The following is a 7,465-nucleotide window of genomic DNA, read 5'->3' as shown; positions in this document are numbered from 1 at the left end:
CACTTTGGAGAAACTCAGGTTCGGCCGCCGAAGGAACTTTCGGCCGCCGAACCCGCTTGTGGAGGCAGCCTTCGGCTGCCGAAGCCTGCCCCGAAAGAGGACTTTCGTCTCTGGAGGGCAGTTTCGGCCGCCGAAAGTGCCGCCGAACATGCATGAGTTTCGTCTCTGTCTGGGAGTTTCGGCTGCCGAAGGTGCCGCCGAACCTGCCTGACTTTCGGCTCTGGAGGGACTTTCGGCCGCCGAACCTGCAGCCGAAAGTGCCCTGTCCAGCCTTCCTTCGCATGTTTTTGCATGGATGTTTTGAGGAGTTTTAGAGGGTTTTTGGGGGATGTTTTTAGAGTTATGTTCTAGTTGTTTGGTCCGTCATTTGAGTCCACCTGTGTAGGTTCGGACCCGAGGATTCGAGGACCCCAGCAGTGAGTCAGCTGCTCCAGTGTCTGGTCAGAGCTATCCAGAGGTGAGTAGAATAAACCTTTACGTTTTAAAGTAAATCAATTGTAAAGTTTTGAGCATGTTCATGCATCATGAATGCTATGTGATGATTTAGGTTGTTTGCATTAGAATTCACGAATATGTTGCATTGCATATTTAATGTTGATGTGGATGAATGTTGGATGATTTATAGCCCTCGATCTATGATGTGACGATGTGATATGTACGGTACGGAATGTAAGACCAGTGGGACCCATTCTACGTTCGCTGGCACTATGTAAGAGAAAGACCAGGACCCATTCTACGTTATGGCACAGTTGGAATGTTATGTTATGCTATGAAAGAGAAAGACCAGGACCCATTCTACGTTCTGGCACAGTTGGACTATGTAGAGGGCTATTGGTGACAAGTTCATCCTTGATGTGATTAGCTGTGATGTGATGCATTCCATGTTATCATATGTTTTAAATGTTTTATTATTCTGCTCACTGGGCTCTAGTAGCTCACCCCTCTCCCTAATCCCCCAGGTTTGCAGGTACAGGGTAGACCAGGAGGTCAGCAAGAGTATTGAAGTCTTGTCTATGTAATAGATAGTGTGGACATGATAAATTGTAAAAATGATATAAAGTTATAAATAGTAATGTAATGTAATGATATTGAGGATTAGAGATTGTGCTTGACCCAATGTGTAAGGTATCCATTTTTATACATGATCTTATATATTTTATGATGTTTATGTAAACCAACTCAACATATGTTGTATTGCCCATTGGGGCATTGATGAGATCCCACAAAGGGGTCAAAGCTTATGATTATGACTATGTTCAGTGCATGCACAGGTTGAGTTTGGTGTATGATAGAATGTATGAAGGAAAAGTTTTAAATTTTTATGTATGTCGTCGATCATGTATGGGATTAAGCAGGTTCACAGGATGTATGTTAGGCTTGCTACGGGTCCCGGCGGCCTTAAGCCGACCTGGATCCTAGCGCCGGTAGCGGTCCGATTTTCGGGTCGTTACAGTAGTGGGTAGTGGCAAAGATCATGGGTTTATGATGCTGTCACCATGTTCTACTTAGTTATTTAGATTTTTTTTTTCCAATTGGGGTAGGCTGCCCTATGTTATATAAAGCATCTTTTTTTCATATTGTGTACAAATTATTAATTATTCAATACAATTGCTTTACGTGATTCTTCTTAGAGAGCTTAAGAGAGATCTTGGCTCTTTACATTGCATCACAAATAAAGTTTGATACTAACTTGTATAATTCTGATTCTTGCTGCTCTTAAAATCAATCAGTTATAAGTGTTTTTAATTGCATGTTAATTAAGAATGCTTTAGATTGAGGAATTATTTTCTAAACTAAGTTCATTTTACTAGGGTATGTGTCGTTTCAATCTCTAATAGGCTAAGGTTCCGCATCAATTGGTATTAGAGTCAAGTCTAGTGATAATTTGTTATTCTTTGTGTCTTTATATTCAATTTTGTGTTCATTATTGGCCAAATATATCACTTTGGTTATTTGGTGTATTTTCTTCAATTTTTTTCGTGATCTTTCTATTTAGGATGCCTATTAGAGTCGAATTTATTGTTTAGTTGGTGTTCAAATTAAATTTTACCCTAAATTATTGTTTAGGCCGAATTACTCTCTTTAGTTATTTGGTTTATGATTTCTGCCTTAATTCGTATGCTCCTATTCTAATAATCTTATAATAGTATTTCTAGTATTTTACTTTTGTTCATATAAAAAAAATAAATACCAAAAAGAAAAAAAATTTTATAAATTTGGGTCAATTATTGAAATTTCATTCTAATATTGATACCTACTGATATACATCATATTTCATATACCTAGAATACATTTCTAGGCTTGGGATTCGGAATACATATTTGGGGTAGCTTTAGAGCCAAATTAGGTAGTATTTTCACAAAATAATTATACTTAGTATTTTTTGTTTTAAGTGTCTATTTTGCTTGCTTGCTTGCTTTGAATTGTTGTTGAGTCAATATTAACATCAATTAACATAGGATCGCATGCTTAAGGAAAACTCCGTGTTAAGCACATCCGTCTCGTCAATTTTGATTCTTAGTTTGTCAATTTGGTGTCTTTCTATCTGTTGGTTCTTTACACTTAGTTTGACAAATTGCACATCGTTGAACATCTAATTATACTTATTTTGACAAATTGCACATTGTTGAACATCTAATTATACTTAGTATACAAAATTTCACTCTTGTGTGTTAAATCAATCCATTGTTCATTTTGATCAGTTTGCATCTAGTGTTGTTTCCTGTCTTTTCTTGTTAGGTCTTTCTTTGCTTTCTCTGTTATTTGAATCATACAAGGTTGACTTATTGAGTTTTTATTTTGAAGTACAAGTTTGAGATACCAAGTGAGTGCTTGAAAGTTAAACACGTGAGTTGTGAATTTTTGTACAATTTCTGAGCATATCACTAGTGATACTTCTAACCATATGCTTAATCTTAAAGTTATGTATAAAGCTTTCATGGATAGCTTTCAGAAGCTAAATTTGAGAATGGATAACCTTAAGGATAGCCTTAGATCTTCAAAGGGCAAGTCCATTCAGAGAGATGATGATGCACATGATCCATCCTATGAAGAGGAAAATGAGGCACAATCAGCCCGTTTTTAAGCCAGAAGGTTCAATGATCGTATACCCCATGTAGACAATAATATGAACTCCAAAAAATGAAGATTCCAAACTTCAATGGTAAGGCTGATGTTTGTAATACCCGGCTAGACTCCGGTATCGGAATTCCTACCGTCCGGTGGAATCTCGGATGTCGGAGACCTCTAGAAGGGTAGAATCATGTTTTATAAATTGTTTTCATGAATTTTAATGTTTTAAAGTATGAAACTAAATGAGTTTTTGCATGAAAATAGCATTGGAGGAAAACCCATGTTCGGCCGCCGAAAGTCAAGTTCGGCCGCCGAACATGCATGCGTTTTGGAGGCACGTTAGGCCCCCGAAAGCATGAGTGAGGGCAGTCCAGGTTCGGCCGCCGAAAGTCAAGTTCGGCCGCCAAACATTGCATGGATGCGGAGGCACATTCGGCCCCCGAACGTGGCCTGGCCAGCCACTATAAAAGGGGCACTTAGCCGAAGTGGGCGAGCTTTCTCCCATTTTCGGCCACAGCAAGCTTCCGACCTTCCCTTTGCAACTCTTGTGTTCTTCCCCCAAATCTCTACCATTTTTCTTGAGTTTTAAGCTTGCATTGAAGGTTTTGAGCTTTTAAACCAAGTTTTGGAGCTTTGGGAACTCAGGAGCTCAATTTCGTGGATCTCCAAGTTTAGGTCGTCTCCCTCTCGATCTTCAAGAGGTAAGAGCCGATCTTAAGCTCCTTATATGTTTTAAGTAAGTTTTATGCTAGATCTATGAGTAGAAATGCATGTTAGGTTATATTTTGAGTTATGGGTTAATATTGATGTTTTGGTCAATGTGTGTTGATTGTGGGTGTTTGAAGTGTTGTAGTTGGGGTATTTGATGTTCTGAGGCCCCTAGGAACTTGTATGCATGTTTTGGTTGAGATATATGCATGATTGGTGAGTTTGGAGGCGAAAATGCACAAAGGAACCGAGTTTCTGCCCTTTGGCAGAAACCAGGTTCGGCAGCCGAAGGCACTTTCGGCCGCCGAACATGGCTGAGGAGGCAGGCCTTTCGGCTGCCGAAGTTGCCCCCGAAAAGAGACTTTCGTCTCTGTCTGGGACTTTCGGCCGCCGAAGGTGCCGCCGAACCTACCTGAGTTTCGTCTCTGTCCAGGACTTTCGGCCGCCGAAGGTGCCGCCGAAAGTGCCCTGTTCAGCCACTTCATGCATATCCCTATGTGATACTTTCAGGATGTTTTAGGGGGGTTTTTGGGGAATATATTAGAGTTATGTTTATGTGTGTTTGGTCCCTCATTGGAGTCCACCTGTGTAGGTTCGGACCCGAGGAACCAAGGACCCCAGCAGTGAGCCAGCTGCTACAGAGTTTGTCAGAGTCAGCCAGAGGTGAGTGGAACTAAACTTAACCTTTTAAATTAAGAAATGAAATGCTTTTATCATGCTTCATGCATCATGATCATATTATAGGTTGTTTGCATTAGAATTCACGACTATGCCGCATTGTATTGTTGTGATAAATGATAGTGGATGGACATTAGGATGATTCATTAGCCTTCTATATACGAAGTCCTGTGGTGCCCATAATAGGGCCGGGCAATACGAAGACCTGTGGTGCCCATAATAGGGCCGGGCAATAACTCCGAGTACGAAGTCCTGTGGTGCCCATAATAGGGCCGGGCAATACGAAGTCCTGTGGTGCCCATAATAGGGCCGGGCATGGAGTTGAGGGATTTTTGAATCAGTCCATCCGTGGTGTGATTTGTTTGTGCAGTGACGCATTTCATGATAGCATGTTTTAAATATTTTCTTTTATAGTTCTACTCACTGGGCATCTAGCTCACCCCTCTCCCCTAACCCCCAGGTTTGCAGGTACGGGATAGATAGAGAAGGCAAGACGAGAAAAAGTCATATGTATGAAATAGTTAGTTTGTGGACATGACAATTGTATTATGATGAAATGTAAAAATATTCAGGATGTTATGTAATGAAGTCATTGAGGATAGAGTTGTGCTTGACCATAATATATTGTTAATCCCTTTTGTATATACATGATCTTATGTTACGATGTTTATGTAAACTAACTCAACACAGGTTGTTTTGCCTTTAAGGCTTGATGAGATCCCACAGAGGGACTATGTTATGTATATGATCAGAGTATGCACAGGTTGAGTTAGTTGATGACAGTTTGTATGAAGAAAAGTTTTAATTTCTATGCATGTTGTTGATCATGTATGGGATTATACAGGTATACAGGTTATATGTCAGGCTTGCTACGGGTCCCGGCGGCCTTAAGTCGAACCGGATCCTAGCGCCGGTAGCGGTCCGGATTTCCGGGGCGTTACAATATTGATGCCTATTTAGAGTGGGAGCGTAAAGTGGAGATGGTTTTTAACTGTCAAAGCTATTCTGACGATAAAAAGGTAAAACTTGTTACCCTTGAGTTTTCATATTATGCACTAATATGGTGGGATGTGCTTGTGAAATCTAGGAGAAGGAATGGAGAGTTACTCATTGCTACTTGGGAAGAGATGAAGCGAATCATGAGGAAGAAATATGCATTTACTTATTACCATAGAGATCTCCATTATCAGTTACAAAGACTAACTAGGGATCAAAATCAATTGATGAGCATCATAAGGAGATGGAGTTTCTCCATATCAAAGCAAACATAGTGGAGGAGGAAGATCAGATTATGGCTCATTTCTTTGGTGGTCTAAAAAAAGAGATTGTTGATGTGGTTGATTTACAACCATATGTTGATTTGGAAGAGTTAGTGAACATTGCCATTAAGGTGGAAAGACAAAAAGGCCAAAGTAGATGAGGGAGTGATAGGGCTGCTCAATACTCCAACAATAAATGGGGCTCCAAATGGAACATCAAGACTGATCCTAAAAGGTTTGGTAAGTCTTCAACTCAAAAAGGCATGTTACTTTCTAAAGAAATATCTAACTCTTTTGGTAAAAATGAATCAGCCCCAAAATCTAATAGGACAATAGATATTTAGTACTTTAAATGTAAAGGGCATAGGCATTATGACAATGAGTGTGTTAATAAACGTGTTATGATAGTGAGGGGAGATAAGATAGTCTTCGAAACTAATTTTGATTCTAATGAAATGCCACCTTTAGAAGATTGTTCTGATGTAGAGATAGAAAAGTATCCTGTTTAGAGAGAGTCCTTAGTGATAGTGCGTACTTTTAATGTTTATATTAAAAAGGAGAAACTTGAACAGTGTGAAAACATCTTTCACACTCGTTGTTTGATAGGTGGTAAAGTCTCTTGCATGATAATAGATTCGGATAGTCAAGTTAATTGTACTAGTACTATTTTAGTCGATAGATTAGGACTAAAAATTATTAAACACCATGATCCTTACAAATTTCAGTGGTTGAATGATAGTGGTGAAATAAAGGTAACCAAACAATGTAAAGTGTCATTTTCTATTGATAAGTATGTAGATGATATTATTTTTGATATTGTAGATCCTTCTTTAAAAAATAAAATGAGATTTACATTTACGTGTTTTGAATTGATGATAAATAAATTCATCTAAAAATTTCTTTAAAGTTAGCGGTATCAAAATAAATAGATAACACTATTGTTTCTAGATACATATAGTCAAAAGTAAATTATGCAATTCAATAATCAAACATTTTCAATTTAGCCTGTTCAAGCTCTCTCTTTTTCTTTTTTTTTTTTTTTAGATATCGAAAGCATTTTCACACTTGGGTTTGACAAATTCAAAGATGAAACATTGTCATTGCAGACAGGGGCCTTTGATAATTGATACTGTTGGAAAAATAGGATAAAATAATGAAATTTGAGTCGTGTTGAACACTGTCCTTCATAATTTATTTTGTAATCCCCCAAGATTAAACAGGTTCTTCTGAAATTTAATTTTCAGAATCAGAACAACAAGAATTTATTTCTAATTTATAACCCAACAGAAAACACAGAAAAAAAAAGAATAAAATAGAAAAATGAGAGTCAATATCTTTGTAAAGATGGAGGCTATTTATAGTGGAAAAGCTGACCGTTATAAGCAGTTATAAAAATCTTGAGATAATAAAATCATAACAGTCAGATTTAATATTAGATTTAAATCTCGTAAATAAAATATTTAATAACTATAAAATCTTTGACAATCATAAAATTTTTAATAACCATAAAATCTTCAATCACCATAAAAAACTTCAACGACCATAAAATTTTCAAAAACCATAAAATCTTTTGAAATTTAAATTAATTTTATGACAGCTACTCTTATCGCTAAAGTATAAGATACAAATCTTGCTAACATGTAGGGTGAAATGACTTTCTATCAGAATTTAAGATTTAGGGTTTAAATTGCATGAAATTTTTAATTAATTTATGATATTAGGAATTTTTATTTAAAATATCAATTCAT

The sequence above is a fragment of the Manihot esculenta genome, chromosome 3, assembly GCF_001659605.2.
Source record: "Manihot esculenta cultivar AM560-2 chromosome 3, M.esculenta_v8, whole genome shotgun sequence".
In the NCBI taxonomy this organism is placed as follows: Eukaryota; Viridiplantae; Streptophyta; class Magnoliopsida; order Malpighiales; family Euphorbiaceae; genus Manihot; species Manihot esculenta.
Note: the sequence above shows the minus strand (reverse complement) of the source record.